Source organism: Rousettus aegyptiacus, unplaced genomic scaffold (assembly GCF_014176215.1).
Source record: "Rousettus aegyptiacus isolate mRouAeg1 unplaced genomic scaffold, mRouAeg1.p scaffold_m13_p_18, whole genome shotgun sequence".
Lineage (NCBI taxonomy): Eukaryota > Metazoa > Chordata > Mammalia > Chiroptera > Pteropodidae > Rousettus > Rousettus aegyptiacus.
Genome location: NW_023416293.1, coordinates 8,868,820 through 8,889,048, shown reverse-complemented (window position 1 = coordinate 8,889,048; position 20,229 = coordinate 8,868,820). Strand labels below are relative to the sequence as shown.

Sequence of the window (20,229 nt, the reverse complement as noted above, 5' to 3'; positions counted from 1 at the left end):
GTGTTTCCCGTAAGAGGAAGATAAAACAGGAGTTTAACGCCTAGATTGGTTGTTAGCCCAGGGAAAATATACACGGATGATCAAGATTTTACGCATATAATTTTATTTTCTCCATTTCAGTAGCATTATTCTGAAGAATGGGGTAGATACCATTAAAATATCGAAGACTATTATTATGTTTTTATTAGTTTTCCTTTTTAATTCAAACCATTCCTTCGTTAGTATATTGGTTGAACAGATGGGGTTATATTAATTAGCATACCTTTTATGTAACTCTTGAAATATGCAGGTTTTATAATATAACTTTTTCTTAATATGATTTGCTTACGATGTAAGGAATATTAAAATGGATGCTTATTAATACTGAGATTCCTAGAGAGGGATGTGGATCGACCAGCTAACTGATGAGTTACTTCTCCTTTTAAAATCCAGTTCTAACAAAAATAATTTGCTAGTTAACTAAAATGTGTACGTGCCTACATACATGTATACAATACATCACTATGCATACAATATGTCGCTATGGCATTAGTTCAGTGTTCAATTTTGTTAAAAACTTTTTCTATTGGATCATTTTATATATCTTTATATTTATTTTTCCTTACGAATGTGATTTTTATTTGAAGATTTTTAAGTTTCTAATTCAATTGAGTTCATTTTAAGTTTCATTAAGTCTTGGATGAAAGTGATTATACCTACCCATATATACATAGATATCTATCTACCTACCTATATATACATGATATCTGTCTAGCTATAGATAGATAGATAGATGTATGTTTCATGAAATATAGTTTGAGGTCAGAACCAATGATTATCTTGCAAACCAAACTGAAAAGGATATAGAGAAGTATATAATGGCATTATCAAACTCTGTTTAGTACCCATTCTTATGAGGGAGGTCTGTATTAACAGATTTCCTCTTAGAAATATTGAATAATTTCTGTGACACATAAATAAATATGATCATAATTATGTGTATTATTTTCTAACTTAAGGTTTGATTTTTCCATTGTCTTTTTTTTTTATGGCTTGTTGAAGGTTAATTTGAATATGGAAAGCAATATAACAACATTTATTCTTAGGATCAATACTTTTCTGAATAACATAGTAGATGTTTAGGATCTAAGTAATTCACTTGGCATGGTGGTTTAGGTGATAGCCGTCAGGAAATTAATACAGACTTAAATGACAAAGAAATACATTACAAGTCCCAGGGCTCCATTTCCAAAAAACCTTACCTTAAAACTCTAGATGTCTCCCCATAGGTTTAGATTCTTTGCTTTGCAATTGTAGATAAACAGTCATGTAAATCCTGACTGCCTAAATTTAGGGAATTAAATGAATGAGGTAACATGAAGTGTCAACAACTCAAACTAAATGTATCTTGAAAGATTCATTTTCTTAAGATTCGTAGTCCGCAGGAGGCTGTACTGAACATAAGGCTGATGTATTTCTACTTATTGCTTTTAAAATGCCGCCTACTTTTCTTCAGTTGCTTTGCATTGTCAAGTCCTAATCCCATTTACTAAGTAAGCATTTCGAGAACTAGAATAGGTTTTCATTTTCTCTAATTTCCAAAAGCTTAACCATCTTCGCTCCAGAAACACAATGTCCAGTCATCAGCCAGTTGGAATTTTTCTCTAGCACGTTATTTTGCTTGTTATTTGTTAACTATTGCAATTTTAAGTAATAATGTTGGCCTGGATATTTTAAATACAGAGTTAACCTTGAATTTCCTAGCCGCTGGGAATGTATTCATTTGAAGGTCATTTTAGAGAGGATGAAGATTATCTGTGTGAGCCAAAATCAGATATTGGAGGGTCCAGCTGGACCACCAATGAGGTGAATTAAATCCTAGCTTCCTACTCAGAGTTTCTGCAAACGCAGAACAAATGTGAGAGCTGACCCCACACAGCGGCCCCATATCAGGAAGTGCTCTTACTTGTTTCCTAGGGGTTAGGAGTGAGGCTCCACCGAAATGGTGCCCTTTGCCCTGGTGACATTGCGTGAGAACCACAGTGCTGGTGAGACTCTGCTCCCTTGACTTGCGAGAGCTTTCGTCAGGAGCCAACCATATGTAAGCATCTCGTTTATTGAAAACGTTTCACTAGGTATATCAGGATGTCTGTTCGTTATTATTTGTTTTCACCCTCAGCCACTTATATCAGTTTTCTGCTTTGTTCTTTATTTCACGAAAGAATTTCACAATGAAGCACATAGAACAAGAGACAATTGTCATAGAACTTCATTCCCAATTGGCAATTTCTTTAAAAATTGGGTTTATTATTTTATCAGATATAAAATGATCATCTACCATTGATTTTATAAAAACTAGTCATAATTATAAATTCAAAATTTCTTATAATTTAAGAAATTAAATCACTATTAACTTGTAAAGTAACTCGTATTCTGTGTATTTTTAATCGTGAGCAAACCTGTGTATATATCGACATGCATATGGTAGGCGGTAACTGAGAAGGGCTTCTTTTATTTTCTTGAAGTGAATTTAAATTTGTTGATTTAAAAAAAAACATATTAATGTCTTTGAAACAAATATAACGCCCCCCCCCCCCCACCTAAATGTCCATACTTGTGAAAATATTTCCTTAGAGGGCAAAAGTTCCTTTGCAGATACGATTAAGGTAAAGGCCTTCAGATAGGGGGAGAGTAGCGTGGATGATCCAGGTGCGTCCAATCTGATCACGTGACTCTGAAAGCGCGGCACGCCCTCCGGCTTCGCTCACAGAGAAGGACGTGAAAATGGAGAATCGGAGAGGTGCGTTTTGCTGGTGTTTAAGCTAGAAGACGAGAGGGTGGGCGGAGAGCAAGAAATGTGGGTGGCATCGAAAAGTTGGGATGATTCCTTGGGATAGCAATAGAAAATTAATACAAGCGTTCTTTTTTTACTACATTTTTTTCTGCCTTAACCCTTACTTTAGATGAATCCTCTTATTATCGAAAGAGCTCCATTTAATTGAGTTGTGTAGTGCTGTATCTCTCCATGCCACAGAAAACCTTCTTTCTAAGAAAATGCTTGTGTATATTCAATCAATCCTTCAAAACTTAGGCGATGAAAACACTTCTTTTTTTTCAGTTGTAGTTATATTTTCTTTACTATCATCCTCGTTTATTCATTAAATGGAGAATGCCATATGAGCAACAGAATCACGCATCTTTTAGCTTTGCCCAGTACAGACACACCTAGAGATAATTTCCAGACCAGTGTAATCAAGTGAAGACCGTGATAAAGCGAGTTGTGAACTTTTTCCTGGTGTAGGGTTTTGCCTTCAATTAGTAAAGGACACAACACCTGCGAAGCTCAGTAAAGCCAAGGGCACTAAAAAGGGGCACACCTGTGTCATACACCTTCCACCATCAGCTGAGGTTGCTGGCATTAACCATTACCTTCTTCCTCAAGGTGAGATGGATGGATAAAAGCTGCGAGAATTCACTTACAGTGTTGAAGCCTACTTTCTCTTTCTGTCCTTGCCTCTACTCTTCCCTTTGGAAGAAGCAATTTAGAAAGGACAAAATTCTTGCTGCCGGTGTCCAGGACCTGCCACTCCAAAGCAGCACAGGAAGTAGCAGTGTGGACATTTTGCCATGCTCAGAGTTGTTTTTGGAAACAGTCTGCGGCCCCTCGCCCTGGCCACCGTAGTCAGCTCTGCCTGGATTAGAGACAGTGGTTGACAGCACATTCAGCCTCCAGATGCAGATAGGGTTTCCTAAACACCAAGGAATTTTTTCTTGCCTTCTTAACATTAATCCACCTAACTCATTTCACTTGTTTCATTTTATTTCAAAGACAAACCAGAGAAAAGTGTGAATTTTGTCTGAAATCAGTTCCATTGAATAGAAAAAAGCACATTTTTATGTGACTTATCACATTTGACCTTTTAACCAGGGACCTATCTATGTAGGGACGATCATTTTTTTTTTTTCTTTTTTAAGTGTAAGACTTTTGGCATACGCTTTTTCTAGGTAATTATTAAAATATGTTCTTAAAAAAGAAAGATAGCCTCTTAGTTCTGAAATGACTATGCAGATGAATTTAAAATGACTCCATTTTAGATTTTAACTCCAGTTCCAATATTTGGTCTACCTGTAATTATGCAAATGATAAAAATCAATGCATGTCAACATTTTTTGTCTGATTTTTTGTTAAATAAGTCTGTTGTAAAATGTCATTACCAGAGCAGGGAAAGCTCTACTATGAAAAATTTAAAAGTGTCATGAGCTATTACACACACACACACACACACACACGGTTTGGGGGAAATGTTTCAAATCTTTCCACAAGCTAAACATTGTGTTGACAAGGCTGTTGAAAGTATTATGACTGCCATCTGTAATTAGTACATATGCAGCTACAAGATAGATGTTACATCGGGTAGAGGATTGTGTTAAAGGAACTTATGGCGATTTTTCGTTGTGAGCAGAGACGTACATTGAATACCAAAACAAAACCAAACAACAAAAACCCGTTTTTGCTATCTTTTGCTGAAACGTTAGCTTGATTTTGCTCTAGGTTTTCCCAGAATGTGTTTTATCTGGAAAGGGACGCATGCTTCTCATTTCCGTGGGGTGCCGCGCAGATGCAATGCCGCGTGGCTGAGCGTTTACCCAGGCCTCAGCGCGGCAGCGCCTCGGCGGCGCTAAGGGGCGGCTAGCTTCCAGAATCTACCACGTCCTCGTTTAGATTCTTGACACAGTGCTGCTGTTGCCACATGCAAAACATACGGTACCGTCTTGGGACTTTTTTTGTTTCCTTTGTTACTAAGGTCACTCATGTGGAGCATTGTAGAATTGTGAATTGTGCTTAATATCTTAATTGAGATCTCCAGGCAGATAAATCTAAAAGTGGTTCTTTATATTATTCTAGCTTTAGGGAAATAAAAATAAGAAGGTTTATTGTCACCGCTTTTTATTCAGTCAGGAAAATAGTCCTATACTTTTATTCTTGGTTTTCTCATTACAAGATACGGCTGTTTTAAAAATAATGATACTATTGCTATTGTCTCTAATATAATAATCATAGTTCACATTTGTATGGCACTTCTTAGAGCCCGGAAACTGTTCCTAAGCACTTCGTGAAAATATTGTTTAACTCTCTAAATAGAATCACCCATTCTCCTTTCCTTCGGTACCTGTTTTTATTGTCCTCCAGTACTGTTTATTCTGCAGGTGCCGCTTCATCCTAAAGACTCTATTAGTGTCATTTTCTGAGAAAGGTCAAATTTGCTGAAACGTTACGTGCTCTTAAACCGTATCAAAGTTTACATCGGATTTCAGTGAAGTGGCATGCATTTGTCCGCTGGAGTCCCAGTGTAAAACAGAAGTCATTTCTAAGTTTATAACTTTTTAAAAATTCTTTCAAAACTCTGGAATGAACATCACGTAGGTTAGATGATTCACTTTACAGAGCTTACTTTCCCTATAGGAAAAGGTATAAATGGGTAAAAAAAAATTAACCGGGAAACTTGTCACCATGTGGACAGGGTTAGCTCCTTGACTCGGCCCTTTGTTTTAACAAATTCTGTGATGGGCACTTTATACAGGTGCCTATTGGCGTGTGATGGGGTATCAGCTGGGGAACAAGGAGGAATCTGGGGCCACGTGGTGACCTCCCTGGGGCCCAGAGCAGGAGCCCCTGTCCAACAATGTTGCCGCGGGGGCCCATGCCACCAAACACAGCCAGAGGTCCAGCACTGCTGCCAGGGGTGTCGGGGTGCTTTCGCCGCCTGTCAAGGCTGGGAGGGCCAGCCTCAGCCCGGGGAGCACAGTGACGGGATCTCGGCCAAGATAAGACCCCCAGACTTGACCGATGGAAAGGATGGGCCTGCGACTGTAGACTATACCTGCAAGGTGAGATAAAGACAAAAAGCGAAGCGTAAGATTAGCGACTTGATTGAACGTCATGCTGTTCAGAAGCAGGGGGTGCGCTGAAATGCCCCATAGGATGTTTAATCAGAAGTGAGGGGATGAGCAGACAAAGTCGCCCTGACGGAAGCGCAGCAGAGAGGACAGCTGTGCATTCTCACCTCCCACACACCAGATCTGCACCTGCGATGACGAACCTGTGCATCGGCATCCTGCGAAGTCCTGATCATCCGCAGTAGTGAACTAAGAAAAACAAAGATGCGGATTCGAAGGAGGTGGTCCGAAATAACTTCTAAAACAACAGGGCGTATTTAGATTATGAATAAGGGTCGCAGGCGTGGGCTTCCCGTTCATGCCGTGGGTAAAAGACTAACATTCCACTTAGGAAAAGGTGTTGCCGAAACTTCAGGTGCTTCAGTTTTTATGATTTTAAAAGTAAATCAAACATCCAAATTAAGATTTTTAAATCACTTCAAGACAAATGCTATGAAATTGTTATGAATAGAATATATATCTTTTTTCCCCCTGAAAATAGATTCTGGAGTACTGGTTCATTTTTGTACAGCACATCTTGCTGAAGACTATAGAGAAAAGGTCAGTTTTTCTGCAAAATTACTTTCATTATGTTGTCTCTGAAGGTACAAGACAAGTTAATTTAAAATTGCAATTACATCTTTATACCCAATACATCTGGATTAAAAATAACAGAGAAGTGTTCTTTTTTTTTCTTTTCTTTTCTTTTTAGTTAAAATTTTAAACAAGCGAAATTAACTTAAATGTCATTACGGTTATCTTTTATTTTAAGTAAATATCCAATAGGAGCTTGGTTACATGATATTAAAATGATACTTTTGAGGTGGCTGTCAGTTTAAATAACCAATTTTAATGAGAAATTAGGAATTCAGTAAGAACATTTCTTATGCTTTATAGAGGTATAATGGATATACAGAGGTGTTTAATGTACACTTTTTGATGAGCCTGGATGTGTGCACACTGCAAGATGCCATCACCGTAAACAGGGTCACAAACACATCCCCCATCTTCCCAAGTCCCCTCATGCTCTTTTGTGGTATTTGCTGTTTTTGCATTGTTTTGTTTTTGTGGAAAGAGCATGTAATGTGAGATCGTTAGATATTTTGGGGTGCACGATTCTGTGTTATTAACTCCAGGTGCTGTGCTGTACGGCAGGTTTCTAGGACCTACTCGTCTTGCATAATTGAAACTTTATCATTGAGTGGCAATTTTCCGTTTATTGCAGATTAATTTTATAAAACATAATGTCGATTTTTTTTTTTTTTAAGTAGGGAGCCATGTTTGGAACAATGCTCCTGTTGATGACTCAGTAGAACTGCCTCTCATTTTAATCCATAATTTGCCATGAAATAAATGCTTCTATAATGTCATGTTGTAGGTAATTTTCTCCATAGATGGATTTATAGGACAAGGAAGAAAACGTTTGTTGGGTTCTCTTAGGTGCTAACTTGGCACACATGTCGTTTCAGTCATCCGAGTAGAAACAGAAACTCAGAGAGATGAGGTGATTTACCCAAATCACAAATGCTGCACTAAATGGATTTCTAGAAAAGATTTCTATTTAGATCTGTCAGGCTCCACATGTGTGCCCTTGGCCTCATGCCCTCCTGAGGCAGTTTTCTCCCAGGTGGCTCCTGCTGGCACGGGTCACCAGGGCCTCCCGTGTTTTGGCCTCATTGCTGCTGGTCCAGGATGCTGGGGAAAGTTCCAGAAGGCTGCCATGCAGCAAAGCATCTGAAGCCGGAAAGGCCGCAGGGATGCTTTTCGTCAGCAGAAACTCGTGCCGCACACAGTTTAGTGAAGCAGCTCCCGGTCAGAGAATCAGGACGATGTCCACACTCCCCCTGGACACAGGATGGAAACCGCACGTCTCTGTGTGGAAGAGCGTGACATGCCGTTTTGCCATCTTTATTAGCGTCACTTTACTTTTCGGGGACCCTTCTGCCCGGACAGGTGGTTTGCTTGTTCATTATAGTCACTTCTCCAAAGACTCATGTACTCGTCAGTGCAAAGTATTAATAGACATCAAAGGTCACTTTTCTACAAAATTACTTTCATTACGTTGTCCTCAAAGATAAAAGGCAGGTTAATTTAAAATTGCAATTTGAGTTTGAACCCTAAGATTCTTTGGAGGCTCCCACCAATCCTCTACTCTTATCTCTTGATTCTTCCCTAATCCTAATCAAGCTCCCTCTTTGAAAGAAGTGCCTTAAATCAAATTTCCAGTCCTCAAAAATTTCTGACCTGCCTGTCTCCCCTCCAACATTTTGCCCTCCCTTTTTGCAGTAATCACGGATGCTGATGAACCTTTGCAGGTACAGATGTCCGTGACATTTGGTGTTTCCTAGAAGTACTTGAAACACATTTTTTATGTCTTTCTTGCTAACCCTTTTTTGTCTCAAGAAATAGTTTAGAAAATGGTCTCCTAGTCGTTAAATGGGACTCTGAAACTCCTTGTTTTTTTTGTATGTATTTCCAGATTGTAATCTGGTAACATGCACCGCGACTGAAACTCCCCAGCAAACCTTTGCCAAAAACAAAACCGAGCTAAAAACCACAGCCGCCGTCTTCTCCCGTCATGCCCCAGCTACACTTTTGCTTCAACGTTCTCAGATTTTTTTTCTTTTGAACTTGATAAACAGTGTTTTAAGTGTTTTTTTTTACAGCTTTAGGTAACAGGGTTATGGGTTCCTGGGTGGAGCTTGGGATTATTTTAGTAATTCCACCCATGGGCTTTCTTCCATGGAAGGAGACATGATTCTTTCGGGACCTCAGAAAATATAGATCAATGTGAAGTCTCTTATATGTTTCATTTCCAAGAGCATCCGAAGAGTTAGAAGGACATGCATGGTATGAAATATCAACCTTCCCACCCTCTCAGCCAGCCAACAAATGGAGGAAACAAAATGCTCTCTGTTCTCTGGGGAACGCTGTCATTCAAAGTTACTATAATCCAGGACTTAGCGTTTCCAATGACCAGGCAGAAATGCAGTGTTAATTGAGGAAAGGAGGAAGGAGCGAGACCTCTTAGGTATCAGCTTCATTAAAATTAGCAAGGTCAGATGTCGGGAAATCACAAGAACAGATCAGTTAAATCTGACACTGCTTGGGGAAGATTCGTCACTCGTGGAGAGTGGGTTGTGGTCAGCCAACAACGGGGTGGCTGGCATTCATCAGGGCAGCGTTAAAACGCTGCGTCTTCTCGCAAAGCTTAGCTAGGCGGCGGCGTAGCTGCTGTTGTCACTAGGTGCCTATCTTTACCGACCATTATTTAAAACGTTGTAATTTCCCTTGTTTTTGTCATGTTGTAGTATAATGTTTTTGAGGTTCGTTCGTATTGTTACCTGCATCATTAATTCACCCCTTTTTATCATTGGGCAGCATTCCATCACGTGGACATACCGCATTGAGTTCATCCACCTACTGGTCAGTGAATATTTGGATTCGTTCCGGTTTGGGACTGTTTTAAGTAGCATTGCTCTGGGTGCTTACGTATAAATCTTTGTGTGGACATGTTTCCCTAACCCACCAAGGAGTGGAATTCTTGGGTCTCATAACTTTTTTAGTAACTGAAATACTATTTTTCCAAAGAAGCTATAACATTTTGCATCCTTACTAGTAATGTATGATGGTTCCAAGTGTTTTTCTGACAGTCACTCCCCAGCCCAAGGATCAGGGGCTAGATGCATACGAGGACCGTATATGTGCAAGAGAGGCTGGCCATACGAGAGAGAAAGGGGCGGGAAGAAAATTGTACTGATTTATCCTTCTCTATCTGAGCAGAGTCAGGCTAGGAATGTTTTGCTAATGAAACTATGTGGAAGAAGGCACTAAGACTGGGAAGCAAGCAATCCTCCTTATGATTTATGGTTACATAAATTCTCCCAAAGAATTGTACTCTTATTTCTGTTTTTAAAATATTGCCAGTCTTTAGTTCTGGGTAAATCCCATGGTCAACATTTTCAGTTCTTGTTTTCAGCCTGGCAAAAAGGAGGTCATTCATTAACTATATATCTTTACTATGATGATATTTTACTCTCTGAAAGGCATCTAAACTGTGATTATTGTTCTAAGTGCACTGTGTTCTTTCAAATCTTGACTAATTTCTTCAGTGACACTCGATGCTTGAATTACTCATCTTCGAGTGTTAGTTTGCTGCCATAGCCATTGCTAACATGATCCACGTTCCTCAGGACCCAATTATTGAGATTCTTACCTCAGGTTTTGTTTTTATTTCCTCCAAAGTTTTCACTTCTGCCCTTTTTTTCTTCTCTCTAAAAAAAGGAATTATCTTTCTCTTTGTGAAGTCAGCATTTGTAGACATATCTATGCAAAGGCTCTTCTAAGATGCTAAATTTGCATATGTTTTTGCTATGGTAAATTTTGAATGTAAATGGTTTTTATTACATAATATCACCTATTCTTTTCCAGTCAGTGGTACTTGTTGCTGATGTTGTTTCTTTCTAAATCTAGAGAACACTAGATGCGCCTTAGAGATTTTTCTTTTTCTTTTTCTTTAACATGTGCATCCCGTATACTATGTTAGAGTAAGCTTTAATGTATCTGAAACCTTGTCATAAAATAATAATGTGAGAATTCTTGACAATTCATGAAAAGCTTTGGATAGTCACTTAAGATGTAAAAGACCCACAGGTTATTTTATTTTTTTTTCTTTCTGTGTCATGGTGGGTCCATTGTTTCCCACCCTATAAAACTCAGTCTTTTTGATAATCAGTTTCAACCATCTCTCCCTACTGCAGTGGTTTGTTAAAAAACAAACCAAAACATGCTTCTGGCAACCAGTAAACCTAACTCCAATGCAAAGTTTTTATTATTCTCCAACAAGAATGACTGCTTAGAAAATGAAGCTAACACAGAGGAAAGCAGAGCTAAGTGAGACGAGTTCCCGAGTCACTGCCTTGCATGGGCATGAAAGCAGGGGCATCACTCAAGGCAGGCCTGGATTCCCAGTTAATGCCATCAGTGGGGCTCGAAGCCAGATCCCTTTCTCGTTTCCTTTCCAGTCGTGTGAATCAATAAATGCACTCTGTCTTCTAGAACTGATTCGATGTGATTTTCTGACACTTGCAAATAAAGTGTGCTAAAAAGAAAAAATTGTTAGTAAGAGACAATTTTTGCAATGGAAAGCCCCAAAAATGTGGCATAATTTGAGTCAAGGTAGAGCCATTGACTAGACTGGTTCCTGTCGCACCTCTGGAAATAGATCCTTGGTTGAGTAACGTCAGGAAGCAGGGGCGTGTTGTCTACCGCGTGCGGCTTATAATACAGCACCAGGGGAGGAGAGTCCGTGTCGCACCTGACTGGCCTGCCTCAGAGCAGAGAGAGAAGAGGATGGCACAGTTGGCGAGGCCAGCAATCCACAGCGACAGAGCGAGGTCATCGCTCACAGAGGGGATCGCACTGGCCGGGTCCTCCGTCCTCACGAGGCGTGAAGGAACTGCATTAGGGGGTGCCAGTGGGAAACGGAGGGAACTAGATCCCTTAGCCCGTGTGAAAACCTCCCGTACTGTCGTCTCCTTGTGACCGAATTAGTTATCACTCACACTGCACAGTCACCCACTTGTGCGAAGGGCAGAGCACGCTCGTCTCTTGTCTTAGCCCTTCATTTAGAGGCAAAGGCCTGGAGGGAGGCCATCAAAGTAAAGACCGCGGTTGTGGGTGGAGCATGAGAGCCTGTAGCTAAGAGACGGCACTGCTGGATCCAAGTTAATCAGCTCTGCCTTACCGAGATCTCTAACTTTGGTTATGTAACTGGGGAGGAGAGAGAATGCAAATCTACCAGCATCTTACTGCGGTTGTAAGAGATTTTGTTACCAAGAAAACCCTCCACTAACCGAGGAAATATTTGCATGAGCGTTTACTCCTGAGGTTTGAAATCAGCCCTGCAGGAAGTAGGATGCTGAAGGAAAGTAGCTGCCTGATTCCCCTTCCGTGCATGGATAGGAAGGGCAAGTTAAAGGCGAATTTTCCACTGAAGAGAATCTGAGTCATGGAGATTGGTTGACTAAGAAACTCATGACACTGCCTTGTAATCCATGTCCCGGAAGTATGATGTATATTTCTCTTCTCTTTCTAAATTGGAGATTTCTTTGATGATGATTCTATCTCCAGCATGCATTCTCTTTGTGTTGTGCTGGTTAAATATATTATTTTGCTCTGGTCTGCTGCACATTGAGGCTATGTCTGGACTTGGCTGAAAAGACTACACATGACCCGGAACTCCTGGCTGTAGAGAACAACGTGCTAGCTGGTGAGGACTTCGGTTAGTCACACTCTGGAGGAAAGGATAAGTGAGAACAGTTTATGAATGGGGCACTTGATTTCACCATCCTGGCAATTTTTGAAATCATGTGAATGGCAGGGAAGGTTGCTTGTGGCTGCTAGGAAGTCAAGGGATGAAATTATAGAAGACATCCACTGAGTCTTTTCTTACTGTGCGCCATCATTTCTTTTCAGAAAACACATCTCATTTGATGTGATTCTGATGGTGTTGCTAAGATGGTTCGATATTTTTAGGGGCGTGGGGATCTGGCCTGTTCCAGCCAGAGTGACTTCCTTTCAAAGGAGCTAAAATACACTTCAGGAGAAGGCAGTTGTCTCCTATTCTGAGGCTAATCGCAAATAGCGTAGGAAGTCTGCAGTTAGGGGAGCTGCCTTCACCACTGTTAAGCAGTGAATTAAAACTATTGTAGGCAAAGGGCGTTTAAGTAAAGAACATCACAGCACAAATGTCTATGCTGCATTTTGAGTAATTGTCTCCATCTACATTTCCCTTTCAGAACCCTCTGCCTGAAGCCCCTTCTGAGTAGTCAGTAGACTTTTTGAGTCAACAGCTGGTTTAACCAACAATGGTCCTTCATAGAGACATCGACTGTAAATGATGAGGCTCGGAGAGTTGAGCAGAGCTCATTTGAAACTTGCATTTAGTCGATCCTTGACCTGAAAGATCTGGCAACTGTTGACATGTGAGCTACCGTCAGTGCCTAAGTGTGATTGAGAGAAGGGTGAGTCTCCCTCTAGAATTGCACTTTTATCTTTGAGAAAATCATCACTACATAACTCATGTCAGAACGAGCCACTTGCCATGGTGTCTACGAAGTATATAGCTCCCTCTTTCACTGTGGCACCCTTGTGTGGTGTTCCGACTCTATAACAACCCTCTCACATCGGTTGTGACAAGCAATGAGTGCATGACGATGGGACATCAGCCTTGACCGAAGCATGGCGTTTTGGGTAAACTAAACAGTTTGGCGCAAGAGAGTCAAGCTATGTTGAAAGGCTCATGGTGTCCTCTTCACTTGATAACTGAGGTCGTGGTGTTAAAGACCTCTTGGCTGCAATCAGAAATGCAGACTTCACACTGTCAGCAGTGGTGACCCTTAGTGCTGACGCTAAGTGCCTTAAAACGGGGAGCCAGATCATCAGAGCTGTGATGCACAGAGTGAGGGGCTCATAATGAAAACAGGAGAAACTAGAGTCAGTGCCTGTTACTAAGGACCCAGAGCTTTGAGGATAGCATTAGTTTTGCTGCCATTAGTGACACAGGTCACATTATCCTAACACTCATCTCGTCCCGGATTTTAATTCTTGATTCTCTACCAGAAACACAAGCGTTTTCCAGAGGAGCTTTTGGAGTAATGTATGTTGGTCTCAGATTATGTGTCATAAAAAGAGTTTATGAAATTTATAAAAAGAGTTGAAGATATGTATAAACATGTTATAGTTACAGTACTTATAAAAACAAGAAGACATTTATATATAAAAAAATTGATGAGATGGGCTTTTGTAGTAGGCAGTTTGGAAGGAAAAGAAAAAAGTTATGCTGGAGTTGTCAGGCCAGAAATTTGAGTCAGTCTCAGCGTTAACAGAGGATGTGAAGACGGCTGGCCGTCAGCACGCACCCTCGAAACAGCCAAGGGCAGCTCAGCAGGCCCTGCTTCCCCCCACTGCTCTCTTTTGGCCCAGAGTAGACGTGGTCTGTAGGTCCGACTGGTGGGGGTCCTCTCACCGTGGGGAGCCCTTCAGCTCGACTACTTCATAGCCCAGAGTTGTGTAGCTTAGACGGTGTTCTCCGGGGATCCTTGAATCGCTGAGGCAGGGTTTTATTTACTCTAGGTGAATCCTTAACCAGGGCCATCTTTCTTAGGGCACTTTAAAGCTAATGGATCTTTCCCCTAACAGCTCTCGTTAGTTTCCTTACGGGGGAGAGTCCCACTGAAAAGGAAAGAGCCCGTGTCCCCCGCCACACCCCTGTCCCAGAGTCATCATGCCCGTCTCGCATAGGGGAGCGAATGGATCACTGGCCTGTCGCTTTCACACCGTCCTCCCAATAATATCTCAGAACCAGTCCGAATTGTTAATGACATGAAATGAGTTTTATGGTCAGGAAATTTCCCACAGTTACAGCAGCCTGTTACAAGGCATAGGAGACCCTGTGAAGAGCTGTCTCGGGTGGGAATGAAGTGGGGAGTTTTTCAGTTCTGAGAGAGCCGAATGAAGGACTGGAAGGAAGCGGGCTCTTCTCTCGGTCTTTTGCATATTGACTGCAGATTGACTGGCTGTGCTGTAGGTATTTTAGAATCATTATATAAATCTGTATGTCTCTCACATTTAAAAATGTCTTTTAAATTGATGAGTGCTTGTCTTCCTTTTTAAGAAAAATAAATAAATATCTACATTCTGGGGAAACATATGGTATGCTTTAAAACTGCTAGCAAATAACCTACATAATTGGACAGCCCATTATCTTGATTATTAGTATCACTTACCACAGATATAGCATTTGACTAAAATGGTATTCACTCAAAGTAACTGACAAGCATTAATTACTTAATGCGTTCAGGTTCTTTCTGGATAAGTTAAATATAGTTGAATACATATGTGAGTACACACGTACACTCCCAGAATTTGTTGCCTGCCGAATGTTTGTATAATTGTCTCTTTGAAATTTCCAACAAATGGATATCGGTCTTCTTTTCAGAAACAATGCTCTCTGTATTAATATTTATAATCACTTTTATACCCATTGTAGCATAAAGTATTTTAGTCAGGAAGTTCTTTGCAGCTAAACTTTTGTGATAATTTTTTCAGCTTTATCAAAGTATGCTCGACAGATAAAAACGTGTATGCATTTAAGATATACAGCATGATTTTTTTAAGACTATTTTTTAGAGCAGTTTTAGGTTCATAGCAAAACCGAGGAGGAGGGTCAGACTTTTCTCATACACCCATTCCCCCCACTAAGCATCCTCCCCAGTATAGACCTCCTCACAGTGGTACGTCTGTTATAACTGACGCACTTATGACGACGCATCATTATCACCCAAAGTGTGCAGTTTACATTATAGTTCACTCTTGGTGTTGAATGTCCCTTGTGTCTGGGCAAATGCATGACGATGTGTCTCCATCATTCTGATATAGAGTATGTTCACTGCCCTACAAATTCTCTGTGTTCTGCCCACCCACCTCACCCCCTTTCTTGAGAACCACTGATCTTTTCCCCGCCTGCATAGTGTTTTTTTTTTTTTTTTTCCCAGAAGGACATAGAGTTGAAATTATACAGTATGTTGCCTTTTCAGATTGGCTTCTTTCACTTAGTACTATGCATTTAAGGTCCATCAGTGCCTTTTCATGGCTTGATAGCTCATTTATTTTTAGCATCGAATGATGTTTCATTGTTTGAATGTGCCACATAATATTTATCCACTTATCTACCGAAGGGAATTTTGATTGTTTCCAAGTTAGGACAGTTATGAATAGAGCTGTTGTAAACATTTGTGTCTAGGTCTTTGTGGTGGACCTACATTTTCGGTACTTTGGGGTAAATACCAAGTGTGATTTTTCAATCATATGGTAAGAGTGTGTTCAGTTTTGTAAGAAACTGACAAGGTGACATCCAAAACGGCTGTTCAATTTTGCATTCCCACCAGAAATGAATGGGAAGTCTTGTTGTTCTATACATTTACCAGCATTTGGTGGTGTCGATGTTCTGGATGTTGGCCATTCTAATAGGTGTGCAGTGGTATCTCATCGTTTTAATTTGCCTTCCCCTGATTACATATGCTGTGGAGTAGGCTTAGTTACTGTCCGCATATCTTCTTTGCTCAGCTTTGCATTAGGGTCTTTCCCCATTTTTCATTGAGTTGTATGTTACTTATTGTCAAATTTTAAGAGTTTCTTTGCATATTTTGAATCATAGCCCTTTATCAGATGCATCTTTTGCAAATATTTTCTCCCAGTCTGTAACTTGTCTTCTCATTCTCTTTCTTTAATGTTTTTAAGCCATTTCTCCTGTGGTAAATAACTCGTATCCTTTATTTTGTATCTCATAAAAGATGCCCTAAGATGCCCCCATATTGGTGTCCTTGGATTTAAAGCAAACCCATTGAATAAATGGGAAGAAGGCACATTCCTCTTCTCCTGTATTCATAATAAACTAGTAGGTGCGTGTTATCAATTATTCTTCCCTTTACTTCAATGGACTGGAATATTCCCTAGAATTATATACCCGAACAAAGTCAGCTCCCCTCCTGGGTTAATAGTCTGTAGTAAAATAGTATCCCAGGCGTATTTTCCTCTCACGTGCTAGAGTCCCTAAATATGCCCGCACTTTGTCATTCTTCTCTGTGTCAGTCATATTTTCTCTAACTCAGAGGTTGGTATTCTGGCTCGTAGAAGGATTGGTCCTCTAGGGTGTGTAGAGTGAAAATGACGGTTTGTGGTTAATGTTTTTAAACATTAGAATTTCTAAAGAAAAGCGAGACCAGAAGTCACTCTTTAACTTGAAAGCCATAACATCAGTATCATACATGTTAGCCATTTCAGACTGAATGTACTATGTGGGACATTTTGTGTCACATATATATAATATTCATGACACTTTAACCAAATTAATTTTATTTTTCAACTGATCAACATTATAGCTTATAAAATCTAATAGAAAATGTGGAACTTTTTCTCCCGGGTCTCATTCATTACACAAAGAGAGCTAGGTAGGCAGTCTATACCGTAGGCTCCGAGCATGGCGGGGAGTAGAGCAATAAATGGTATTTATGAGAGAGCGATAAATCCTGGCAGACATGCCGTCTTAATGAGGAAACATGAGCTTTACGAAGAAATTAGGCCGTCGCATCTTTAATTCCAGTCTGCTCTGTTTTATTCTTGTGTTCTTTTAGTTCACTTTTGCTGTAGAATAAATTTGTCAATCTTTATTATAGTTTGAAAAGCAGCCAGAACTTATTCTTCTCTCTGAAAACCTGGTGAAAGATACAGATGCTTTACCCAGAGAACACACATATGCACATACACGCAGGAGTATAGGAATTTATATAGAGTGTCCATCAAAGATTTCTTGAGTGGTTCATGAAACATATATTAATAGTCCCTGTATTTTATAAAATTTGTAAAAGATAAAACTTTACTGTTTCATCTAATAATGATAGCTAGATGGAAGTATAGAGCTAAAATCAGTTACTTTTATGATTTAGCTTATATATAATAGATATATGAATAACATAAAAACTATATAATAATACATATTTAAAAGTCTTGGACAATAATTTGAGTTAGAAATCTTGACTTCTTAAATGCATTCTTATATTTTGTAACAATATAGCCATCTTCATATCTCATTTTTTAAAATTTTCGTGCATTCTGAAAGTATTAAGATCTTTATTTTGAAATTGACGTGGTCGAGGTTGTAAATGAATAGGGGTGAGGGTATTAAAAAAAGAAGCATAGCTTGCCCCATATTCACCGCTCTGTTAGTAAAAAATTAACAGTCTATTTAAAAGATTATGTCTGGGGCATTCAGAAAATGAGAAGTAGCCAAATGAACGTGGTATCCGATGGAGTCAGAAGTCCATCTACATCTTCATCATATAGAATCTTAAACATGTTGAAAATGTTTGAGGAGTCTTCAAGTAAAGATACCAAGTTGATATTAGTCATTCTCAAATTTATTTCAGCATATCATTGTGTGGCACGCTCTGTCTCACTTTCTTTTCCTCTAACAACCATGAATATCTAACAGAATTGATATTCACTGTATACATTTTGGAATGTGTTTCATACCATAATATGACAGAGAGTGTGTTGAGTTGGTAGAAAGGAAAATATCTTTGGATTCCAGCATCAAGATAGTTTTAATGAAGGAGCTAGGAATCTAGAATTGTTAATGAAACTTGTTTTAGAAGGGGAGGGAATTTTGTTAGAAGGGATATTACAGATCATCCAGGCCAAGAGTTTTCATAATATTTTCAGTGAAATCTAAGGCTTTCCAGAGGCATTTCAGAGGAGACTAGGAAGGGAAGTGTGTGGACAAGTGCTAATAACTTCTCAAACAACATCCAAAGAAACTCAGTTTATACCTCTCCTCTGTGAGATGTTATTAGATTTCACTTGAAATGGTAATTCTGATTAAAGTATGAAGGGGAGCAGAGAAGGAGAGAATTTATATAAAGGGTTAGTGGCACAATTAGAAATAGAACAGAGGTCCTCTGACATTTAGACCGGGATATGTTCAGTCTTTATCATTTCTGAGGAGGGGAAATTTTGAGATTAATAGAAAGATAGGCTGTGGTCAGATTGTGACCAGCCTTGAATTCAGGATAAGAATTTTGTCTTGACTCTTGAAAATTCCACAAATATTTCTCAGGAAAAAATAAGATTGAATTTTTAGGAAGACAGAGTGTTAGCAGTACAAGATAGAAGTGAAGAGAGACATTCCCACTGAAAAGAAAAATATATTTTAAAAAATTTAACTAGCTTTTTATTTAAACGATTCTGGCAAAAAGTAGTGAATTATAAGGACTCTGTTAATCCCTTGGCAATGCAATAGTTAAGCAGAAAAAGCAATAGTGGTCTTTATTGAAGTTCTTAAGACACTTCCTTAATTTGGATGAACTTGAGTCTTAATTCTGTATTCAAAATTTGTGACAACTGAATTTTAAATCATGATCGTAGCAATGCAATTTTGAGATGAGATCAGCCAGTATTATGAGGTGGTTTGCTGAAAAAAAGAAATTAATAATAGTTTAGTACATTTAATTGTGTAGGCAAAGAATGTCACTGCAAGACACTATCTGAAATACACTACTTAAACTATTAATGCCGGTTTTTGTAATTAAGCAAATCCTTTAACTTACGAGGACAGAGACGCATCTATCTTATTTGGTATGGTCTTGCCAGTGTCTGTCACTCGATAGGCACTAAAACAGTGGACAGACACAGGATGGATATTTTCTGCCACCTAGTAGACGCTCGGAGTTATTGGTAGGATAAATACCTGCTAGCACCTGAAGCTACTTATTTTCACGTCATTAAACGTTTTGTATAATACACCCTTACATTTCGAAAGTTTATATAAAATGCACTCATTCTCAATAATATACATTCCATGAATAAATGTAATTGGATGAGACAAAAACGTAACATTTTATATAGAATCGAACATGTTATAAGTGAAAATTACATAAAAACTTTTCAATGAAAATATGTATGTGCATATCATGCTGTAAAAGTCACCCCTCCTTTTTTGAGAGGACATTTATGTTTAGTCTAAATTAGTTTTTCTAATCAGGCAACTAATGAAGCTGTTTTTGCCACACTTGAAATTTCTCGCCACTGTAAAGAGGGAATAACATGCAATTAGAAAGCCCGGAGGAAAATTTGGTTTTCTTTTATATTTTGCATTTAGTTTTCCTCCTTTAGCTGAACAAAAAAATTTTGACATTGAATTTGTAAATTTAATGTTGATAATGAAATAAAAGTTAATTGTAAAGTAAGACTTTAAGTCTTCCCCAATAATTTCACACAATTGACTGTAATTTAAATTTTTTGAATAATTGCACATTTTCTAAAATTAGACTATTACAATCAGTGCAATTGTTTTGTTTTTCTGTGAGAAGAACTTGTATCAGGGACTAAGATAATTTCTTATAATTTTGGCTACATAGGATCTGATTGCAAATAGCCTATCAGATATTCTGATTAACAGATGTAGGTGTATTTGATTAATAAGAGTCATTATTAGGTAATAAATGCAGTTTGCTTTATAGAATAATTCCTGTCCAAACACATGACTCACGGGGAGCAGGGGTTTCTGTCTCTTGGGCGGCAAAACTATTGGGGACCAATGAACTCAATTTGGTTATAGGAACTAGTGGTTCTTTGATAGGGAGCACGCCGAGGTAATTAATTAGCTTTTCCTTCACGGATTTAAAATATCAAGTGTGATCTTTTGTCCACTCGATTAACCAGTTAATTAAGTTTTTATGTAAGTCTTCCGACTGA

At 39.0% G+C, this 20,229-nt stretch overlaps 1 long non-coding RNA gene across 1 annotated transcript in view; it reads left to right on the top strand.

The window, feature by feature from the left end:
• The first annotated feature begins 2,004 nt into the window (after window positions 1–2,004).
• Window positions 2,005–20,229, top strand: part of LOC107498966 — a 501,046-nt gene continuing 482,821 nt past the window's right edge. Inside the window, exon 1 of the long non-coding RNA XR_004955409.1 lies at window positions 2,005–2,080. This is a non-coding gene — a long non-coding RNA (uncharacterized LOC107498966). The remainder of the gene's footprint in view (window positions 2,081–20,229) is intronic.